This window comes from Heterocephalus glaber, unplaced genomic scaffold (genome assembly GCF_053883595.1).
Source record: "Heterocephalus glaber isolate CG9 unplaced genomic scaffold, H.glaber_assembly_v1.0 deba00001465, whole genome shotgun sequence".
Classification (NCBI taxonomy): Eukaryota; Metazoa; Chordata; class Mammalia; order Rodentia; family Bathyergidae; genus Heterocephalus; species Heterocephalus glaber.
Window position 1 is genome coordinate 1,482,052 of NW_028258312.1, and position 23,043 is coordinate 1,505,094.

Below are 23,043 nucleotides of genomic sequence, written 5' to 3' on the forward strand. Positions count from 1 at the left end.
CCTGAGAAATTTCATGAACACCAAGCCAGCACTCCAGACAATTCTAAACAATATCCTAGAAAAAGACAATGAAGGCCACAACTCTATGAGGCCCAACAGAGCGAAGCCACAAGGCAAGAAACTGAAAGGAAAGGGGGAAAAATAAAAAATAAGAGCCCAAAACAGTAAAACATCATGACAAAGATGAATCAATATCTATAAATTATAACCATCAATGTTAATGGCCTCAATTCACCAATCAAAAGAAGTAGACTGGGGGTCAGGGATTTAGCTCAGTGGTTTTGCTACCTGCTGCGCAAGCGCAAGGACCTGAGTTCGATCCCTGGTACCAAAAAAAAAAAAAGACTGACAATGGATTAAGAAGCAAAATCCAACAATATGCTGTATACAAGAAACACACCTAAGTCATAAAGAAATTCATAGACTGAAAGTAAAAGGATGGAAAACAGTTCTCCATGCAACAGGAACCCAGAAAAAAGCAGGGGTAGCAGTCTTATTTGCACACAAAGTAGATTTCAAACCAAAACTAATTAAGACAAAGATGGTCACTACATCCTTGTGAAGTGAACAATCCAAGAGGAGATGGCAGTCTTAAATATATATGCACCAAATACAAATGCCCCCAACTATACAAAATAAATATTAATGGACATGAAAAACCAAATAAGCACTAATACAGTTGTAGTGGGGGACCTCAGTACCCCACTATCACAAATAGACAGATCATCTAGACAAAAATTCAACAATGAAATTCTAGAACTGAACCAAGCTATTGAACAAATGGACTTAATAGATGTTTACAGAGTGTTCCACCCCACAAAGTCAGAATATACATTCTTTTCAGCTGCACATGGGTCATTCTCCAAAATAGACCTCATGCAAGCTCATAGGACATGTCTAAGTAAATGTAAAAGAACTGAAGTTACCCCCTGTATATTATCAGACCATAGTGCAATAAAATTGAAGATCAGTAGCACAAGAAACCGCAAAACCCCCACAAACACATGGAAATTGAATAATACTCTACTGAACAACCAATGGGTCACAGAGGAAATTAAAGAAGAAATTAGACAGTTTCTACAAGTAAATGATAATGCCAGTATAACATACAGGAATCTATGGGACACAGTGAAAGCAGTTCTACAAGGGAAATTTATAGTAGTGAATACCCATATTAGGAAAACAGCTCAAATAAACAACTTAATGCAGAACCTCAAGCTTCTAGAAAAAGAAGAGCATGACAAACCCAAAGCTCGTGCAAGAGAGGAAATGATAAAGATCAGTGCAGAAATCAATGCAATGGAGACGAAGAGAACAATACAAAAAAAAAATCAATGAATCAAAGAGTTGGTTTTTTGAAAGAATAAAATTGATAAGCCTTTAGCCAACCTAACCAGAAAAAGGAAAGAAAAGGCTCAAATCCATGCAATTAAGAATGAAAAAGGTGAAGTCACAACAGATCCAGCAGAAATCCAGAGGATCATCAGTACCTACTTCATGAACCTGTACTCTAATACAATGGAAAACACAGAAGAAATGGACAGATTCCTAGATAAATACGAATTGCCAATGTTAAATGAAGATACAAAAATTCTAAACACCCCAATCACAATGAGTGAAATTGAAAATGTAACTAACAATTTACCAACAAAGAAAAGCCCAGGTCCTAATGGCTTCACTGCTGAATTCTACAAGACATTTAGAGAAGAAATATCACCATTACTCTTTAAATTCATCAGTGAAATTGAAAAGGAAACAATACTTTGAAATTTATTCCTGGAAGCAAGTGTTACTTTGATACCAAAACCAGGGAAAGACCCAATCCAAAAAGAGAACTACAGGCCAATCTCCCTAATGAACATAGATGCAAAAATCCTCAACATGATACTGGCAAATAAAATACAGAGGGTCATCAAGAAGATCATACAGCCTGACCAAGTCGGATTTATCCCAGGGATACATGGATGGTTCAACATATGTAAATCGATAAATGTAATACAGTATATGTATATATATATATATATATTTTTTTTAATATATATATTTTAAGTTCTTTTATTGGTAAATTTTAGGCATACAGTTCGTTTACATTTATCATTGGGTGTTTGTACCTGTACATGATATATCTTGGTTCTTATTTTTTCCTTATTACCTGTGCACCCTTCACCCCCTCCACCCTTCCCTATTTACATAGACATCATTTCCATTTTTTTTTTCTTTTCTCATAGTTTTTCCTTTCGCTCTTTTCCTTTCACCTTCCTGTCCCTTCACCCCTTTGTCTTTGGACCTTTTTTCCTATTTCAAATTATCAGTTATTCATTTTAATCATTTGAATCCTTGTTTACACTATCAGTTTCTCACACTAGAGAAACTATTCGGTATTTACACATGTGTGTCCTATTTATTTCACTTAAGAGTATGGCCTCAATATGCATCCATTTAGCTATAAATGACTCTAGTTTGTCATTCTTTATGGCTGAGTAGTACTTCATTTTATAAAAAAACCCACATTTCCTTTATCCAGTTTCCAGTTGATGGGCACTTGGGCTGTTTCCAACCTTTAGCTCTTACAAACTGTGCCTCTATGAACATGGGTGCACATATATCGCTGTGGTATGATTCTTTTAATTCTTTGGGGAAGATACCCAGCAGGGGAATAGCTCGGTCAAATGGGACCTCTAGTCCTAGTTCTTTGAGTTATCTCCATACTGCTTTCCACAGTGGTTCCACCAGTCTGCACTCCCACCAACAATGGAAAAGGGTTCCTTTCTCCCCACACCGCCGCCAAGATTTGTTATTGGTTGATTTCTTGATAGCAGCCATTCTTTCTGGGGTGAGGTGGAATCTCAGTGTTGTTTTCATCTGCATCTCTCAAATGACCAGTGATGTTGAACATTTTTTCATGTTTAGTTGCCATTTTTACTTGTTTGTCTGAGAAATGTCTGTTCATTTCAGATGCCCATTTTTGAATTGGTTCTTTATATTTGGGGGGGTCGGATTTTTTTTAAGCTCTTTATATAATCTAGATAGTAGTCCTTTGTCTGAGGTACAGCTGCTAAAAAATTTTTCCCACACTGTAGACTGTCTCTTAGCTCTGTTGGAGGTTTCTCTTGCAGTGCAGAAGCTTTTTAATAAGATGAGATCCCAGTTGTTGGTTCTTTCTGCTAGGTTCTGTGCTACTGAGGATTTGTTCATGAAGTCTTTTCCTATGCCAATGTCTTCTAGAGTTCTACCTAACTTATCTTCCAGCAAGTTTAGTGTTTCTGTTTTAATATTTAATCTTCAATCCACTTTGACCTAAGTTTAGTGCATGGTGATAGATATGGGTCTAGTTTTAATCTTTGGCAGGTTGAAATCCAGTTTTTCCAACACCATTTATTAAATAGGCTATCTTTCCTCCAGTGAGGGTGGTTGGTTCCTTTTTCAAAGATGAGGTGGCTGAGTGTGTCTGGAGTTGTTTCTGCATCTTCTAATCTGTTCCACTGGTCTTGGGTCTGTTTCTTTGCCAGTACCATGCTGTTTTTCTCACAGTAGCTTTGTAGCATAGTTTCAAGTTGGGGATTGTGATACCCCCTGCCATGTCTCTGTTGCCTAGAATTGCTTTTGCTATCTAGGTGTCTTCTGGTTCTAAATGAATTTTTGGATTGTTTTCTCTAGTTCTGTGAAGTATATTGTTGGACTTTCAATTGGCATTGCGTTGAATCTGTATAGCAGTTTTGGACGTGTGGCCATTTTCACTATATTGGTTCTTCCTACCCAGGAGCAAGGGATGTCTTTCCATTTTCTTGTATCCTCTTCGATCTCTTTTTTCAGAGTGCTGTAGTTTTCAGTGTAGAGGTCTTTTGCTTCCTTTGTTAGATTGATTCCTAGATATTCCATTTTTTTGGATGCTATTGTAAAAGGAATTGTTTCCCTAATTTCTCTCTCAGTGAGTCTGTTATTTGTGTACAAGAGGGCTATTGTTTTCTGAGTACTGATTTTGTATCCAGCTACTCTACTGAATCTGTCAATTAAGTCTAGAAGTCTTTTGGCGGAGTTTTTTGGGTCTTCTATGTAAAGTATCATGTCGCCAGCAAATAATGACAGTTTAACTTCTTCCTTTCCTGTCTTTATTCCTTTTATTTCTTTCTCTTTGCTAATTGCTGTGGCTGTTTCCAGAACTGTATTGAACAGGAGTGGTGATAGTGGGCATCCTTGTCTTGTTCCTGATTTTAGCGTGAAAGTTTTCAGTTTTTGACCATTTAGTATGATGTTGGCTGTTGGTTTTTTATAGATAGCCTTAATCAGGTTGAGATAAAGACCTTCTGTTCCAATTTTCTGTAGGGTTTTTATCATGAATGGGTGCTGGATTTTGTCGAATGCTTTTTCTGCATCTATTGAGATGATCATATGGTTTTTGTCCTTGATTCTGTTAATATGGTGTATTACATTTATTGATTTATGAATGTTGAACCATTCTTGCATCCCAGGGATAAATCTGACTTGGTCAGGGTGTATGATCTTCTCGATGACCCTCTGTATTCTGTTTGCCAATATCTTGTTGAGGATTTTTGCATCTATGTTCATTAGGGAGATTGGCCTGTAGTTCTCTTTTTGGGTTGCGTCTTTCCCTGGTTTTGGAATCAAAGTAACACTTGCTTCCAGGAATGAATTTGGAAGTATTGCTTCCCTTTCAATTTCCTTGATGACTTTAAGGAGTAATGACATTAGTTCTTCTTTAAATGTCTTGTAGAATTCAGCAGTGAAGCCATCTGGACCTGGGCTTTTCTTTGTTGGTAAATATTTTGTTACATTTTTCGGTTTCACTCATTGTAATTGGGGTGTTTAGAATTTCTATATCTTCTTCATTTAACTTGGCAATTCGTATTTATCTAGGAATCTGTCCATTTCTACTGTGTTTTCCATTTTATTGGAGTAGAGGTTCTTGAAGTAGGTATTGATGATCCTCTGGATTTCTGTTGGATCTGTTGTGACTTCACCTTTTTCATTCTTAATTGCATGTATTTGTGCATTTTCTTTCCTTTTTTTGATAAGGTTGGCTAAAGGTTTATCGATTTTATTTATTCTTTCAAAAAACCAACTCTTTGATTCATTGATTTTTTTTGTATTGTTCTCTTCGTCTCCATTGCATTGATTTCTGCTCTGATCTCTATAATTTCCTCTCTTGTATGAGGTTTGGATTCATTATGCTCTTCTTTTTCTAGCAGCTTGAGGTTCTGCATTAGGTTATTTATTTGAGTTTTCTCTGTTTCCCTAATATGGGCATTCACTGGTATGAATTTTCCACGTAGAACTGCTTTCATTGTGTCCCATAGATTCCTGTATATTGTACTGGCATTTTCATTTACTTGTAGAAAGTGTTAAATTTCTTCTTTAATTACTTCTGTGACCCATTGGTTTTTCAAGAGGGTGTTATTCAGTTTCCATGTGTTTGTGGGGGTTTTGCAGTTTCTTATGTTATTGATCTCCAATTTTATTGCACTATGGTCTGATAATATACAAGGGGTAACTTCAATTCTTTTACATTTACTTAGACATGTCCTATGAGCTAGCATGTGGTCTATTCTGGAGAATGACCCGTGTGCAGCCGAAAAAAATGTATATTCTGATTTTGTGGGGTGGAACACTCTGTAAACATCTATTAAGTCCATTTGTTCAGTAACTTGGTTCAGTATTAGAATTTCCTCGTTAACTTTTTGTCTAGATGATCTGTCTATTTGTGATAGTGGGGTATTGAGGTCCCCCACTACAGTTGTGTTAGTGTTTATTTGGTTTTTCATGTCCATTAATATTTGCTTTGTATAGTTGGGGGCATTCATATTTGGTGCATATATATTTAAGATTGTCATCTCCTCCACTTGGATTGTTCCCTTCACAAGGATGTAGTGACCATCTTTGTCTCTCATAATTAGTTTTGGTTTGAAATCTACTTTGTGTGCAAATAAGATTGCTACCCCTGCTTTTTTCTGGGTTCCTGTGGCATGGAGAACTGTTTTCCATCCTTTTACTTTCAGTCTATGGTTTCTTTTTGAGTTAGGTGTGTTTCTTGTATACAGCATATTGTTGGATTTTGTTTTTTAATCCATTCTGCCAGTCTATTTCTTTTGATTGATGAATTGAGCCCATTAACATTGATGGTTATAATTGATAGATATTGATTTATCCTTGTCATGATGTTTTACTTTTGTTAGCTCTTTTATTTCTTAAGTTTTCACCTTTTCCCTCTAGTGTCTTACCTTGCCTGGTGGCTTCCCTCTGTTGGGCCTCATGGAATTGTGACCTTCATTGCTTTTTTCTGGGATATTGTTTAGCATTGCTTGTAGTGCTGGTTTGGTGTTCATGAAATTTCTCAGGTGTTCTTTGTCATGGAAGTGTCTAATTTCCCCATCAGTTTTAAAAGACAATTTTGCAGGATACAACAGTCTAGGTTGGGAGTTATTTTCTTTTAGGGCTTGAAATACTGCTCTCCAGGCTCTCCTTGACTTGAGGGTTTGTGCTGAAAAGTCTGTTGTCATTCTGATGGGCTTTCCTTTGTAGGTGATTTGTTTCTTTTCTCTGCTTTTAGGATTTTGTTTTTCTGTTGGGTTTCTGGGATCTTGACTATTATATGTCTAGATGTAGATTTTTTTTTATCATGGCTAGTTGGAGTTCTATATGCCTCATTATCTGTATGTCCAATTCTCCACCTCTGGGAAGTTTTCTACTATTACTTCTGTGAACAGTTTATGTCAATTGTGTTTTCTCCTGTTTTTTCATGGACTCCTATTAGTCTTATATTATTCTTCTTTGCATCATCTAGCAGTTGGTGGATTGATTTCTCTTGGTCCCTTACTGTTTTTAAGACATCTCTGTTTTCATGGTCTCTAATTGTGATCTTGTCTTCTATATCTGATATTCTATCTTCTGATTCCCTTAATCTGCTGCAGATACTTTCAGTGGAGTTTTTGATTTCCTGAATATCTGTTTGAATCTGTTTCATGGTTTCCATTTCTTTCCTATGTTGGGTGATCATGGTTTCCATTTCTTTCTTATGCTGGGTATTCATGGCTTCCAGCATGTTTCTGAGCTCATCTATTTTTTATCTGTTTCAGTTCTAGATCCTTTAATCATGTCTTTCACTCTGCTCACCATCTCTGTAGATATCTGGGAGATTATTTCTGCTTTGAATTTTTCTAGAGCCTCATTCATCTGTTTTGTTACTTCCTGTGCTATCAGTTCAGGGTATCCAGGTGGTTGGTTATCAGACTTTTCCATCTCATTTCCCCCAGGATTTACCCTTGGTGGGGTGGAAGCCTGCATTTGTGCCTTGCTTAAATGTCTTCTCATTTTTGTTTTTGGTACTATCCTTGGTTTAATTCCTGGGTTGATAGTTTGAAATTGCTTATTGTAAGTATCTTTGTTGCTTGTAATTAGAACCCTTATGGAATGATTACTTCTCAAAGGTGTCTTTCTAGATTTAGCTGGTCTTTAAGTTTTGAGTCTCTAATTGGTTTTTTTTTTTGGTACTGGGGATTGAACTTAGGTTCTTGTGCTTGCAAGGCAGGCAGTGGAACCACTGAGCTAAATCCCCAGCCCTTTTGAGTCTCTAATGACTCTAAGGCTATCTCATTTTCCTTATACTAGGAAGGTTCACTGACTAGATTAATAACAACATATTAGCCCAAGTGATACTATCAGCAACACCATTCCATCAAGTACATCTTTGAAAATGACATTTTGTTGTAGTTATTAGTCTATCACCTTTAGCTGTGTGAATTAAATCAAGATCGAAGACCAACTCAACATATAGTGAATAAACTCTTCAATATAGCAACTTTACTCTTTGGGATGGCGAGTTAGAAGGGATTGTGGAGGGAGGAACAGATAGGTAGAAGGATAGGGGAAGGTTAGCAGTGAGGCCAGAGGACACAGGCAAGAAGGAAAAAGAGAATAATAGGAAAATGAAGAAGTCCGAATGAGGGCCAGAACAGGGACAAAAAGGGAAGATGAACAATGTGGGAGAGCAAGAGAGTGAGTGTAAGAGATAGAGAAAGGAAAGAGAAAAGAAAGAAAAAACGAAAAGAGAAAAAAAGGAGAGAAAAGTATTTGCAAAGAGTAGGAAAAAAATTATAAGAGGAGAAAAAGAAAAAAGAGAAAAACCAATAATACCAATTTTGGGAATAAAAAATAAAAATGAAGATGAAGGGCCTCTTTCAGGGTATGTCCCTGTTGTCACAATAAACAATGTGGGTAGTGTTGTGGAGATATAAGTCAATTAGTCTCAGTAAGCCAGTCGCAGACCTGTGAGATTCAGGGAGTTTTTTGGCTGCAAGTCCCAAATTGAGCTCCCTGTCTTCCTGTAGGGTTGAACTCTGCAGGCTTGTATTGCAGGTTCCAGCTGCCCTTCCCCTGAAGATAGTCCCAGTCCTGATGGGAGGTGATGATGACTCCAACTTACCCAGTACAGTGATCTGGTGTCCTCTGCGTCTTTGTAGTGTCGAACCAGGTGGTAGTACAGAGAAGAGTCCAGAGGAGCAGGGGGTGGGGTGGGGGGTGGTCCAGTGGATGCAGGCTGGATCGGAGTATTCCCCACGACTTGCGACCTTGCTGTGGCATCCACAGACCTGCCTGTCTGACTGTAATACACCATATTGACAGAATCAAGGACAAAAACCATATGATCATCTCAATAGATGCGGAAAAAGCATTCGACAAAATCCAGCACCCATTCATGATAAAAACCCTACAGAAAATTGGAATAGAAGGTCTTTATCTCAACCTGATTAAGGCTATCTATAAAAAACCAACAGCCAACATCATACTAAATGGTCAAAAACTGAAAACTTTCACGCTAAAATCAGGAACAAGACAAGGATGCCCACTATCACCACTCCTGTTCAATACAGTTCTGGAAACAGCCACAGCAATTAGCAAAGAGAAAGAAATAAAAGGAATAAAGACAGGAAAGGAAGAAGTTAAACTGTCATTATTTGCTGGCGACATGATACTTTACATAGAAGACCCAAAAAACTCTGCCAAAAGACTTCTAGACTTAATTGACAGATTCAGTAGAGTAGCTGGATACAAAATCAGTACTCAGAAAACAATAGCCCTCTTGTACACAAATAACAGACTCACTGAGAGAGAAATTAGGGAAACAATTCCTTTTACAATAGCATCCAAAAAAATGGAATATCTAGGAATCAATCTAACAAAGGAAGCAAAAGACCTCTACACTGAAAACTACAGCACTCTGAAAAAAGAGATCGAAGAGGATACAAGAAAATGGAAAGACATCCCTTGCTCCTGGGTAGGAAGAACCAATATAGTGAAAATGGCCACACGTCCAAAACTGCTATACAGATTCAACGCAATGCCAATTGAAAGTCCAACAATATACTTCACAGAACTAGAGAAAACAATCCAAAAATTCATTTAGAACCAGAAGACACCTAGATAGCAAAAGCAATTCTAGGCAACAGAGACATGGCAGGGGGTATCACAATCCCCAACTTGAAACTATGCTACAAAGCTACTGTGAGAAAAACAGCATGGTACTGGCAAAGAAACAGACCCAAGACCAGTGGAACAGATTAGAAGATGCAGAAACAACTCCAGACACACTCAGCCACCTCATCTTTGAAAAAGGAACCAACCACCCTCACTGGAGGAAAGATAGCCTATTTAATAAATGGTGTTGGAAAAACTGGATTTCAACCTGCCAAAGATTAAAACTAGACCCATATCTATCACCATGCACTAAACTTAGGTCAAAGTGGATTGAAGATTAAATATTAAAACAGAAACACTAAACTTGCTGGAAGATAAGTTAGGTAGAACTCTAGAAGACATTGGCATAGGAAAAGACTTCATGAACAAATCCTCAGTAGCACAGAACCTAGCAGAAAGAACCAACAACTGGGATCTCATCTTATTAAAAAGCTTCTGCACTGCAAGAGAAACCTCCAACAGAGCTAAGAGACAGTCTACAGTGTGGGAAAAATTTTTTAGCAGCTGTACCTCAGACAAAGGACTACTATCTAGATTATATAAAGAGCTTAAAAAAAATCCGACCCCCCCAAATATAAAGAACCAATTCAAAAATGGGCATCTGAAATGAACAGACATTTCTCAGACAAACAAGTAAAAATGGCAACTAAACATGAAAAAATGTTCAACATCACTGGTCATTTGAGAGATGCAGATGAAAACAACACTGAGATTCCACCTCACCCCAGAAAGAATGGCTGCTATCAAGAAATCAACCAATAACAAATCTTGGCGGCGGTGTGGGGAGAAAGGAACCCTTTTCCATTGTTGGTGGGAGTGCAGACTGGTGGAACCACTGTGGAAAGCAGTATGGAGATAACTCAAAGAACTAGGACTAGAGGTCCCATTTGACCGAGCTATTCCCCTGCTGGGTATCTTCCCCAAAGAATTAAAAGAATCATACCACAGCGATATATGTGCACCCATGTTCATAGAGGCACAGTTTGTAAGAGCTAAAGGTTGGAAACAGCCCAAGTGCCCATCAACTGGAAACTGGATAAAGGAAATGTGGGTTTTTTTATAAAATGAAGTACTACTCAGCCATAAAGAATGACAAACTAGAGTCATTTATAGCTAAATGGATGCATATTGAGGCCATACTTTTTTTTTTTTTGGTACTGGGGATCGAACTCGGGTCTTTGTGCTTGCGTAGCAGGCAGCGAAACCAGAGCTAAATCCCTGGCCCAAGGCCATACTCTTAAGTGAAATAAATAGGACACACGTGTAAATACCAAATAGTTTCTCTAGTGTGAGAAACTGAAAGTGTAAATAAGGATTAAAATGATTAAAGCAAATAATTGATAATGTGAAATGGGAAGAAAAGATCCAAAGGGGTAGGCGAATTGGGAGGGGAAGGGCAAAGGAAAGAATGGAAAGGAAAAATTATGAGAAAATGAAAAAATGGAAACATGTCTTTGTAAATAGGGAAGGGTGGCGGGGGCGGAGGATGCAGAGGTAATGGGGAAAAAAATAAGAACTAATTTACATCACATACAGGTACAAGTACCCAGTGATAAATGTAAATGTATACCTAAAAGGTACCAATAAAAGAACTTAAGGGAAAATAAAAACATTTGTGGAAAAGACCACCCAGACAGAGAAAAAGCCATTCATTACATCTACTTGCTTAATGACAATGTCATGTCTTACTATAGAACAGCATTAAAGAAAAGACAGAAATGGACAACTTTAGACCAGTTTTTAATTCTGAAACGGCTAAGACCTAGTGAGCTAGAAACAGATCCTAGTGGGCTACAGACTCTCCCAAGTAGAGAAAGGACACACCAGAGAGCCAGATTCCTGATATTCTTATGGAAGGGGACTCTACTTCAAACAATAACCACCTTCTGTTTCATGTTCCCTTCCTGCAAGCCAAAGATGTCAACTTGAATGATGAATACAGTATGAAATTGTTGTTTCTGGTAAACTAGGCACATTTTATAACTTTTTGGTGAGTACACTAGGAGAATTATTGGCGTTCCTGGTAAATCACACATATTATACAACACTTTTTTATTATGGAAAGGTTAGTTAAGTGGTACTTTGGGAGGTTCAGAACACATCACAGGTATTTCCATTATTTCTTATGGGAAAGATATGTGACTTACAACCAAGTTGAGTTACAACCAGCCCTTGCCAACAAATGGAGTTTGTAAGTCAGTGGTCCACCGTACTTCATTTACCATAATCTAATCATCTGTGTTAATCCTTTTTTTTTTGTTAGTCCTGTTGTGTTGCTATAACAAAACACTTTAGACAGGGTAGTTTGTAAAAATACAAGTTTATTTTGGCTCTTGATTCTGGAGACTGGAAAGTCCAAGAGCATGATACCATCCCCTACTTGTCTTCTGGTGATGGCCTTATGCTGCCTCAGCTCATGATAGAAAGTGTAAGGGCAAGCAGGCATGTTTGGAAGAGAGGTGAAGACAAAGGAAACCATCTCTCTTTCTCTCTTTTTTTTTTCTTTTGGTGTTACTGAGGTTGACTGCAGGGTCAACTATATGAACTATATATTCTTGAACTATATGTCTAGCCCTTTTTATTGTTTGTGTTTTGAGACAGTCTAAGTTCCCCATCTCGATCTTGGTGATCCTCCTGCCTTAGCCTCCTGAATTGCTGGGATTATAGGCATGTGCTACTGATTCTAGCTCAGCCATTGTCTCAAGATGCTACTACTTCTCCCGCCAGTTATATTGGGAACCCGATTTTAACATGAGTTTAGAGTGGAACAAACCGTACCCAAACCATAGCACCAGCTGATACTTTTCTTATTTAATTACTTCTCTTGACTCTTGTTTTTTCTCCTTGAATGTGAGTTCCATGTATGTAAGGACCCTGTCTGTCTTGTATGCAGTTGTTTTCCTAGTGCTAGGAATAGTACTTGGCATATAGTACATGATTAAACATTTGTTGAATGAATAAGCTTCTGAATGTGTTCTTTTATTACTCAGTAACTGGGTACACAGGTGTTTATATACCATTTTGTTTCCTAAATAAATAATCAAAATGATTTTTGTCCTTGTTTATTGTTAAGTGATGTCCCTCACTCTCACCCCTCCTTTAATTGGAACATTCTGAGGAGAGGCTGTTTTTCCCTTGCTTTATTTTATGTTCCTCTTTTTCTTCCTGGCATTTTGTTACTGGAAATGGGAGTTTGTAGTTGCTGGGCTTTGAGAATTGATTTTTAGGTTTTCTGTTATAAGGAAGCAAGCTTTAATACATTTGCTTAGAATAGAACAAATATTAAAAACTCACCAGGACATGGCAAATTTATCTCACTCTGATATTCCACTGACACATTTTGCAGTACTACCTAAGTTCTTAGACAAGGTCATTAGCCAAGAATTGACAAATAGAAACAAACTCACAATGTGAATAGGTAGCAAGGTGAGATGTGGAGATGTCAGAGAAGATAGTGTTTTCCCTCTGGCAGTTGCTTGGTTTTTCCTGGCAGATATTGGCCATGTATGTGAATGAGAGCTGGACCAGTTTAACTGTCCCATCTTCACAAGGCCTGTGAAGACAATAGAGGCTCTGCTGTTGTGTTCCCCTGGTGAGGAAAAAATAGTCCTTATTCACTTTGCTGGGGCAGTGCCCCAAGCTTCCTGGAGTAAGGAAGAGGTGGTGCTCTAACCACTTTTGTAAATGTTTGAGTCCTAAATGTTATTGGCACTCAAAGACCTGGTCCTTAGAGAATAAAACCCAGGGAGGGATATGAGCAAGAAAGTGTATCTCTAGTGTGATTAGCTAACAGATTGGTTTTTGTTTCTAAAAAGGTTGTTTTTATTGAAACTGCAGCTACTGATCACTACTCCTTTTGTAGTTCTCTTTTACCTAAGGCTGTCTGCTCCTTTTCTTTTTCTCAAAGGACATAGTTCCTTTAACCTGACTTGGATATTGTTGACTTTGTGTGTGTGTGTGTGTTTGTGTGTGTGTGCGTGCGAACCCATGCTGGGAATGGAACACAGGGCTTCCAGTATGCTAGGCAAGCCCTCTACCACTGAACTGTACTCCCAACCTTTTAAATTTTATTTTTCAGATTGTGAGGCAAAATCTTGCTGAGTTGTCTGGGCTACCCTTGAACTTGGTATTCTTCTGCCTCAGCCTCTAGAGTAGATGGGAATATAGTCATGTGTCACCATGTCTGGCTTATTGTTAACTCTTCACTATTCATGAGTCTAGTGAGTGATATTAGCCTCCTTGTCAATTCTCTCCTTTGGTTATTTACCTTTATTGAAAGAGTCTGACTGAGGGTATTTAGCCATTCTTATTTCTACCTTACAACTAGTGTTTTTTTTTTTGGTACCGGGGATTGAACTCAGGACCTTGCACTTGTGAGGCAGGCAGCGGAACCACTGAGCTAAATCCTTGGCCCCCTTTACAACTAGTCTTAATTTGCTGTAGTTACTGACCATCCTCCTCTATCCATCTGTGATAATCTTTATCTTGTGATTAAATTTATCTAGAAATTGACTTGTGATGAATGCCTTTCTCCTTTTATATGCAAGAATTTCAGCTGTAAGCCAGCAAGCTAGACATTGGAAGATTCTGGGGCAGAGGGTAGCTTTTTGGTAAAATGGTGAGTGGCTCTCTTAAGCAACTATCTCTGGGCTTAAAAATCATTATTAAGCCTCCTCTCTGTTCCTTTTACCTGTACTTGTCAGTCTTTTCTGTGCTAAATGATGATCCCTATTCCTTTAATCTTTTCTCACTTGCTCTGTTTCCTTGTCCCTGTGTTAGTTCTGCAAGTCTTCTTCAAAGAAGTGTTTTCTTTTAGAAATCTTTGAAGCTGTTGTGTGGCTGCTGTTGTAGGTAGTATGTTTTGTTCTAATTTTCCACCCAGGCTATAACCTTTCTTCCCCCTGTGATTGTAGAAAGGTGGTTGAGATGGGCAAGGTGCACTCTTACTCACTCCCACCCCATTGTGACTGTCATCTGTAATTCCATGTCATGTAAAGGTGGATCAGCCAGAAAGACCCCAAAGTGGACATGCTTCTGACCTTTAGGGGTGGTGATGACCTTGATTTCTTTGATGCTTAATCAGGCTTTTTTTTTTTCAGTACTGAGGATTGAACCCAAGGCCTTCATACTGAGCTACATTCCCAGAACTTTTTTTTTTTTTTGGAGACAGAATCTTGCCAGTTGCTATGTTGGCCCAGGCTGAGTTTAAACTTTGAATCCTCAGGCCACCTGTGGCTGACTTGCAAGTGCAAGGACCTGAGTTCAATACCCGGTACCAAAAACAAAAACAAAAACAAATTCAATCCTCTGGCCTCAGCCTCCTAGAGTGCTGAGATTATAGGAGTGTGCCACCAGGCCCATCTAGGCTTCCTGGGCTTTGTTTTTTTTTTAAATTTTATTATTAACATTATAAAGTAACAAACCAGACTTGCATCTCTTTTTGTTTTGTATTTCATTGGTTTCCTTTACTTTTCTTAAAGTAGTGAAAACTTCTTTTTTTCCCATTAAGTTTATTGGTACATTTTAGGTATAAAATACAGTTACATTCATCATTGGAATCTTGTACCATTACATGAGTATCTTGGTTCTTATTTTTTTCCCCTTCCCCTGCCCTCCCTTCACCCCCTCCACCCTTCCCTATTTGCAAAGACTTTGTTTCCATTTTTTTCCTTTTCTCATATTTTTTCTTTTCCCTTTATTCCTTTCCCCTGCCCCTCCCACTTTCCCTGCTCCTTTAGACCTTTTCTTCCTGTTACACAGTATCACTTATACATTTTTTAAATTACAATATCAAGATCTAGGAGACATTATCACAGATTTTACAGAATTTAAAAGGACATAGAAAGCATATTACAAAAATCTTTTTTGAAATAAATTTGACAACTTCTAAGAAGTACCTTGGAAGACAAATTAATGAGACTAACTCTGGAGGAAATATAAAATTTGAATAGCATCTATTAAAGAAAGTATATTCCTAGCTTGAAAACCTACCTATATGACAACAGCAGGCTCACATACATTTTAGCTGATAAATTATATCAAACAATTAAAGCAGAAAAAAGAAGGAACACTTCTCCTCTCATTTTAGGAACTCAACATTGTGCTAATCCTAAAACTGGATGAAGAGAAGAAAAAAGTATGAACATAGATAGAAATTTGTTTAACCAAACAATTAGAAGTCAGATCTGGCAGTATGTAGAAAGTGGTTTTGTTATAGGGATGGCAGTGTTGGTTCAGCATTGGAAGATCCACCCCCAAAAGTCATCATTTTAACAGAGGAAAGGAAAAAGCCATATGATCCTGTCAGTAGTTGGAGAAAAAGTATTGGACTAAATTCTACAGCTCTTCATGGTAAAAGCTATCAGGAGACTAGAAGTAGAACAGAACCTTCTCAACAGATTAAAGACATGTACTCCATACTTCCAGCGAGAATGCCTTATATGAATGGAGAAGATACAATGCTTTTTCCTTAAGATGGGGAACAAGGGCAGATATGCTTACTCTTTATCTGTCCATTAAACTTTGAAACCTTGGCCCCACCAAAATAGTCTGGCAATAAAATGACATAATTAGGATAGGATTGGCAAGGTAGAAGCAAAATCTTCCTATGTAGATGAAATGATCATCTACAGAGAGAATACTAAGAAATCTCTAGGAGCTCCTAGAACTTGTACTTGAATTTAGCAGGATTAGAAAACACAAGGTATATATAAAAATTCAGGTCTGTGTACACTTGCTATAAATGAAGAATTGGATATTGAAATTTAAAAGTTATGTAGGAGTACAAAGGACCTAGAAAAGTTAAAAAACAAACCAAAAAAAACCAAAACAGTGTTGGAAGACATTTAGTACCTAATTTTAAAACTTCTTCTAAAGCTGCAGTAATCAAGGCAGTGTTGGTGTAAGGAAAGACATATAGATCATTGGAATAAAACAGAGAATCTAGAAATAGAGCCACACATATATGGTCCACTGAGTTTTGAAAGATTATTTAGCATTAGCATTTTATAGAATATAAACTCAATTCAAGAGCCAAGGAAGAGAGAGTGTTTTCAGCAAACAGCATTAGAACACCTGGTATCCATACATAAAAACGTTAACCTCAACCCTTTATTTCGATACATGAAAGTAACTTGAAGGAATCTATGAACCTAAATAAGAAAGCCTAAAAGTATAAAACTTTAAGAAGAAATTATAAGAGAAAGTGTTTATGAATTCAGGGTAGGCAAGAACTACCTAGGATACAAAAGACATGATGTATAAAAGACAAAAATTGATAAATGAGATTCCATCAAAATTTAGAACTTTAAATGACATTAAAATGAAAAGTAGTCCTTAAACAGACCATATTTACAATGCATATAACCTATGAGCAGAATGTATAAAGAATTCTTAGAGCTCATTAATAGACAACCCAGTTAAAAAGTAGACATAAGATGATAAATAGCTAGTATAGCACAAGGGAAAGTGTGCAACTCTAGAATCAGAAAAATACTAATCAGTACAATAACAAGATTGAATTATACACTCATTAGGGAGATGAAGTCAAAAGTTTTGAAAGCCTTGTCATGACTTTTTCTTTTTGTTGGATTCTCCCCCTTTGCATTTAATTTGTGACGCCCAATGGATTCATTTGGCTGGGTTTCCTGGGTTTGTGATCCTCATTGTCTTTTCCTAGGGTATTGCCTAAAATTTTTTGGAGTGTGGGTTTGATATTCATGAAGTTCCTGAGGTGTTCTTTATCATGAAAGTATCTTATTTCTCCATCCAATTTGAAAGATAGTTTTGCAGGGTACATCAATCTGGGTTGGAGGCTGTTTTCCTTTAGGGCTTGAAATATATCACTCTAAGCTCTTCTTGCCTTGAGGGTTTGCATTGAGAAGTCTGCTGTGATTCTGATGGGCTTTCCTTTGTATGTGATTTGTTTCTTTTCTCTCACTGCTTGTAGAATTTTGTTCTTCTGTTGGATTTCTGGAATCCTAACTATTATATGCCTATGTGTGGATTTTTTTTTGATCAAGGCTAGCTGGAGTCCTATATGCCTTACTTATCTGTATGTCAAGTTCTTTTCCCCTCCTTGGGAAGTTTTCTGCCATCACTTCTGTGAACAGTTTTTTATGTCATCTGCACTCTCTCCTGTTTCTTCATTGACTCCAGTCAGTCTTATGTTATTCTTCTTTGCATCGTCTAGCAGCTGCTGGATTGATTTGTCGTGTTCCTTTACAATTTTAAAGCAATTTTTCTTTTCCTGGACACTAATTGCAATATTTTCTTCTATATCTGAAATTCTATCCTCACATTGGTTCATTCTGCTGTGCAGACTTTCGATGGAGTTTTTAATCTCCTGGAAATCTGTTTGCATCTGTTTTATGGATTCCATTTGTTTTCTATGTTGGAATTCCATCATGTTCCTCAGATCCTCTTTTTTTAATCTGTGTCTTCTCTAGATTTATTAATCATGTCTTGCACCATGAGCAAAATCTTTGCTGTTATCTGAGTAATTATTTCTGATTTCATTTTTCTCAGATCCTCTTTTGTTGTCAGTTCAGAGAGTCCAGGTAGTTGAGTATCAGATTGTTTCATCTCGTTTCCCTTTGGGGTTGCTGTAGGTGATCCAGAAGTCTGTTTTTGAGGCTTGTTTACATGTCTTCTCATTTCCATGGGGTGGGCGGGGGTGCTTCTGGTGCCCGCACAGCTCACCTTCTCTGCCCTAGGAGCTTGGGATGGCATCGGGGAGCTTCCTTCAGGGTACTAGGACCAGCTCACCTTCTCTGCCCTCCTTTTATTACAGTTTATAGAGGTTTCAGTCCATAATCTCTGGCTCCAAGGCAGAGTGGGATTGAGAGGAGAAACTGTTCATGGTGGGCAGATGGTAACAAAGCATTCGAAAACTTCTTTATAACTAGCTGCAATCTTTGTGTTCATGAGGATTTGGTGGATTAGGCCTCCCAGTTCTGCCCCCATATTTTCTACCTGTGCATCTAATAGAATAGCAGACTGCTGTGGAAACACCTTTCACATGTCTCTTTTATGCATGCCCATGCACACATGAACACAGCTGAGTTCCAAGTAATAGACATTTCTCTGAGAGCAACTCATTCTGTTTCATGCAAATGCTCTCCATTGAAGCAAACAGACACTTTCAAAGAGATAGAATTAGTGACACCCCACCACCACCAAAATAAGACCTCAAAGCTCTTAAACCTTGAAAAATCTGGTAGTCAGAGGTTCAGCTCTGAAAGCAGAAAAATTGCAAACCTAGTACAGTAAGGCTCTTCTTTTCTCTGAGCTTTTCCTGTTTTTTCTCAATTTATTTTAACATCCCCTTTCATGGTCTTACCTTTCAGAAAGTTGATTCAGGCCTTCTTGCTAGCTCCTGGCAGGAGAAGCAGCAGGGCTTCCAGCCCTAAATTATGGTTTATATTTCTTCTCTATTCACTGCCCTACTTCCTTACCTCCCAGTGTTCTGCTGTCCCTCCCCCCATCAGAAAGGACAGTGTCATATAGTGACATGTTGCTTTGGAATTTGATGGTATCAGTACTAGTCTAGTGATTTGGACAAAATTTGGAAGCCAGTTTTGTGCGTGTAGTCTTTTTTTAAAAATTAATTTCATTGGTACATTTTAGATATACATAATAATCACATTCATCATAGGGAATTTGTTCCTGTACACAATGCATCTTGATTCTTCTTTTTTCCCCAATTCCCTTTGTGTATGTACTCTTAAATGAGATATTTCCCTCCTTGGTACCTTCTTTCTTTCTCCTTGCCCCTCTAGCCTCCATGAGCTCTCTTGCCAGGGGAAATGGAGAATTGTTTATCATGATAATTTTGGGGCATTATCCTATGAAGTTACAAAATAGCATTTCAGAGCAAGATGTCAGGGAGTCTCCCTGGAGTACCCGTGGAACAAGTTGACCTTTCAGTTACATTTGTTTTTTCAATGTTTTTATGGGCCTATTTGAAGAGAGCTCAAGCAATAATTAGGACTAAGCAAAGGAAACTTATTTGGAGTCAGAAGAATAAGAAGCTTAAAAAAGGAAAACATGGTGATAATAAATAGAAGTTTGAGCTTTTAACCTATTCTTTCTATTTTTGCATTGCTTTTTTGGTTTTTTCTTCCAGACTTGAGAACTGTCCATTATTTTCCTGGTGGTGGAATGAGGCTCTTGCTGATGACAGCCTGCTGAGATTCAGGCAGGTGGAGGAATAGGGGTGGGTTGCCTTGAGGTACTATTAAATGTAGGGATTTGGGTTCACCTGAGGAAGATGTAAATTTCTTTTCGTTTCTAGATACCCCCCTCCCCTGGATTTTTAGCATCTAACTATATTTTCCATATTATTCTCTGTAAGGATGTGGGGGAGTGGAAGAAATTTTCTGGACAGTTTGAAGTGTCTTCTTGAGTCTTTTTGAACACTTCAGAAACTCAGTCCATAGATTGGATTTTTGTGGATTTGTCTTCTTAAGGTGTTTTCTAGTAAACACCGTAGTAGTAAGTTCTTTTGGGAGGCAGGCAGTTTGATATTTAAAATCATGGCCGTTAGAGTCAGACCTGCTTTCTTTTTTTTTTTTTTTTTTTTAACTGTATATCCTTTTATTGGTACATTTTAGGTTTACAGTATAATGACATTCATCATTGGAAAGTTGCACCTTTACATACTCTCTTGGTTTTTATTTTTTCCCCCTTCTTCTGCCCTCCCTATTTACAGAGACTTTGTTTCCTTTTTTTCATTTTTTAAAAATTTCTTTTTCTTTTTTTAATTGGTACATTTTAGGTGTACAACATAGTGACATTCATCATTGGAGATATGCACCTTTACATACTGTCTTGGTTCTTATTTTTCCCCCTTCCCCTACCCTCCCTTCAACCCCTCCATCCCTCCCTATTTACAGAGACTTTGTTTCCTTTTTTTTTGGTACCGGGGATCGAACTTGGGTCCTTGCGCTTGCGAGGCAGGCGGTGGAACCACTGAGCTAAATCCCCGGCCCTGTTTCCTTTTTTTTCATTTTCTCATACTAATTCCATTCCCTGCTTTCCTTTCCCCTACCCCTCCCACTTCCCCTTCCCCTTTGCCCCTTTTCTTCCTATTTCACATGATCTATTATACCTTTTAGTCCTTATTTACGCTGTCAGTTTCTCACACTAGAGAAACTGTTTGGTATTTACACATATGTGTCCTGTTTATTTCACTTAAGAGTATCGCCTCAATGTGCATCCATTTAGCAACAAACGTCTCTAATTTCTCATTTTTTATGGATGAGTAGTACTCCATTTTATAAAAAACCCACATTTTTTTTATCCAGTCTCCAGTTGATGGGCATTTGGGCCGTTTCCAAGTTTTAGCTATTACAAACTGTGCTGCTATGAACATGGGTGCACATATATCACTGTGGTATGATTCTTTTAATTCTCTGGGGAAGATACCCAGCGTGGGAATAGCTGGGTCAAATGGGACTTCCAATCCTAGTTCTTTGAGGTATTACCATACTGATTTCCACAGTGGTTGCACCAGTCTACAATCCCACCAGCAGTGGAGCAGTGTTCCTCTTTCCCCACAGCCCTGCCAGCATTTGTTATTGGTTGATTTCTTTTTTTTTTTTGGTACCAGGGATCGAACTCGGGCCCTTGCGCTTTCGAGGCAGGCAGCACTGGTTGATTTCTTGATAGCAGCCGTTCTTTCTGGGGTGAGTTGGAATCTCAGCGTTGTTTTCACTTGCATCTCTCAAATGACCAGTGATGTTGAACATTTTTTCATATGTTTATTTGCCATTTCTACTTCTTTGTGTGAGAAATGTCTGTTCATTTCAGATGCCCATTTTTGGATTGGGTCTTTAATTTTGGGAGGTCTGATTTTTTAAAGTTCTTTATAGATTCTAAATAGTAGAGCTTTGTCTGAGGGACTGCTGGGTTGTCTCCACATTGCTGGTGGTTTCTCTTGCTGTGCAGAAGCTTTTTAGTAAGAAGAGATCCCACTTGTTGATTGTTTGTGCTAGTTCACGGGCAACTGAGGTTTTGTTCATAAAATGTTTTCCTACACCAATATCTTCAAGATATTTCCTACACCAATGTCTTCTACCTAACCTCTGTTCCAGCCGGTTCAGCATTTCTGTTTTAATATTTAGATCTTTAATCCATTTTGATTTTAGTTTAGTGCACGGTGAGAGAGAGACCTGCTTTCTAATTCTAGCTTGGCCATCGATTAGCTCTGTGACTTTGGGAAGGGGGCTTAACCTCTCTGAGTCTCACAGTAGGAGGATAATGATGCAGATTTGGTGTGAGTCCAATGAATAAATAATGTTAGCTGTAATTGTTATTTGGGATACTGATGGAAAATCAAATTGAACTTTGCTATGGTTTGAGTGTATCCCCCAAAGGTGATATATTAGAAGCTTAATCCCCAATAATGTGAAGTGAGGTCTTTAAGAAGTGATTAGGTGGGTGAGTGTGCAGGTGCATGTCTATAATCTCAGCTACTTGAAAGGCTGAGGCAGGAGGATCACTTACGAGGTCAGCTTGGGCCACTTAGTGAGACTCTGTCTCAAAATAAAAATTAAAAAAGGATTGAATGTAGCTCAGTGGTAGAGTACTTATCGAGCATGCCCGAGGGTGGGTTCAATTCCCATTACTACCAAAAAAAGTTTTTATGTTGTGTGAGGGCTTTGAAGTCATAAGTGGATTAGTGCTGTTGGCATAGAAGTTGTCTCCTGATAAAAAGGAACGAGTTTGGGCTTTCTCTCCCTATAATGCTTTCTGCCATGTTACGACACAGCAAGAAAACCTTCATCAGATGCTGGCCTCTTAATCTTGAAGTTCTCAGTCTCCAAAACTGTAAGAAATAAACATCTGTTCTTTGTAAACTATGCAGCATTGGGTGTTCTGTTATAGCAGCACAAAATGGACTAATACCAACCTTCTTGTCAAGTGAAAAGAAAGTAGAAAGTTGCTAGAAGAACTTGAAGGAAGATTAAGTGGATGAGGGAGAGAAAAAAAAAATCCTGTAGCAAAATGAGACATAGGGGAACTCTGGGTACTTTGATGAGTTACCTGTTGTTTTACTACTTTTGTAAATTCCAAATCTTCCCCTTGTTTAATCTACCCGACTGATTGTTCTCCTGGGAAGCCCTCTGGCTCCTCAGCAGAGATTTAGTAGCCACAGCAGCCATGATGTCCTCCATTACCAATACATCATTATTTTTATACATGATACTACTGTGTTTCACCACCTGCATTTTGAAGTGTTATAAATAATTAAAGCTGAACTATACTTGTTAGAATAAGTTCAAAAAGTATATTTTGGGGTGTAGTACCTTTGTCCTGACAATGTGTTTATTAGCTTGCTTGTTAAGTTCAGAATTGGTTAGCTTGAGGCACTTCTGTGCCAGCTTGCTCACACCAGTCCTCAACCCAAAAGCATCCAGCGAGGAACCCAGGAAGCTCCTTCTCCCAGTGTTCCTGGGAAGTCATTAAGTGGTGAACAGTGGTCCTTCTCAAGGGCAGAGGGGAAACTGAACTACCTGAGGGCTAATGCTCCTCTCCCAACACATCTGTGGG

General features: G+C 38.1%; 1 protein-coding gene across 25 annotated transcripts in view; it reads left to right on the forward strand.

Annotated features, from left to right (window-relative positions):
- The window catches only part of Sil1 (SIL1 nucleotide exchange factor), a 301,994-nt gene that overhangs the window by 36,500 nt on the left and 242,451 nt on the right, over window positions 1-23,043 (forward strand). For 8 of the 25 annotated variants that reach the window (XM_087180676.1, XM_087180668.1, XM_087180663.1 and 5 more), the window contains 2 exons: window positions 19,616-19,687; window positions 21,101-21,176. The exons of 14 other annotated variants lie outside the window; for them this stretch is intronic. The gene's annotated coding sequence lies outside the window, so the exon portion shown is untranslated. The remainder of the gene's footprint in view (window positions 1-19,615; window positions 19,688-21,100; window positions 21,177-23,043) is intronic. 3 more of the 25 variants (XM_087180666.1, XM_087180672.1, XM_087180680.1) reach the window with 1 other exon arrangement.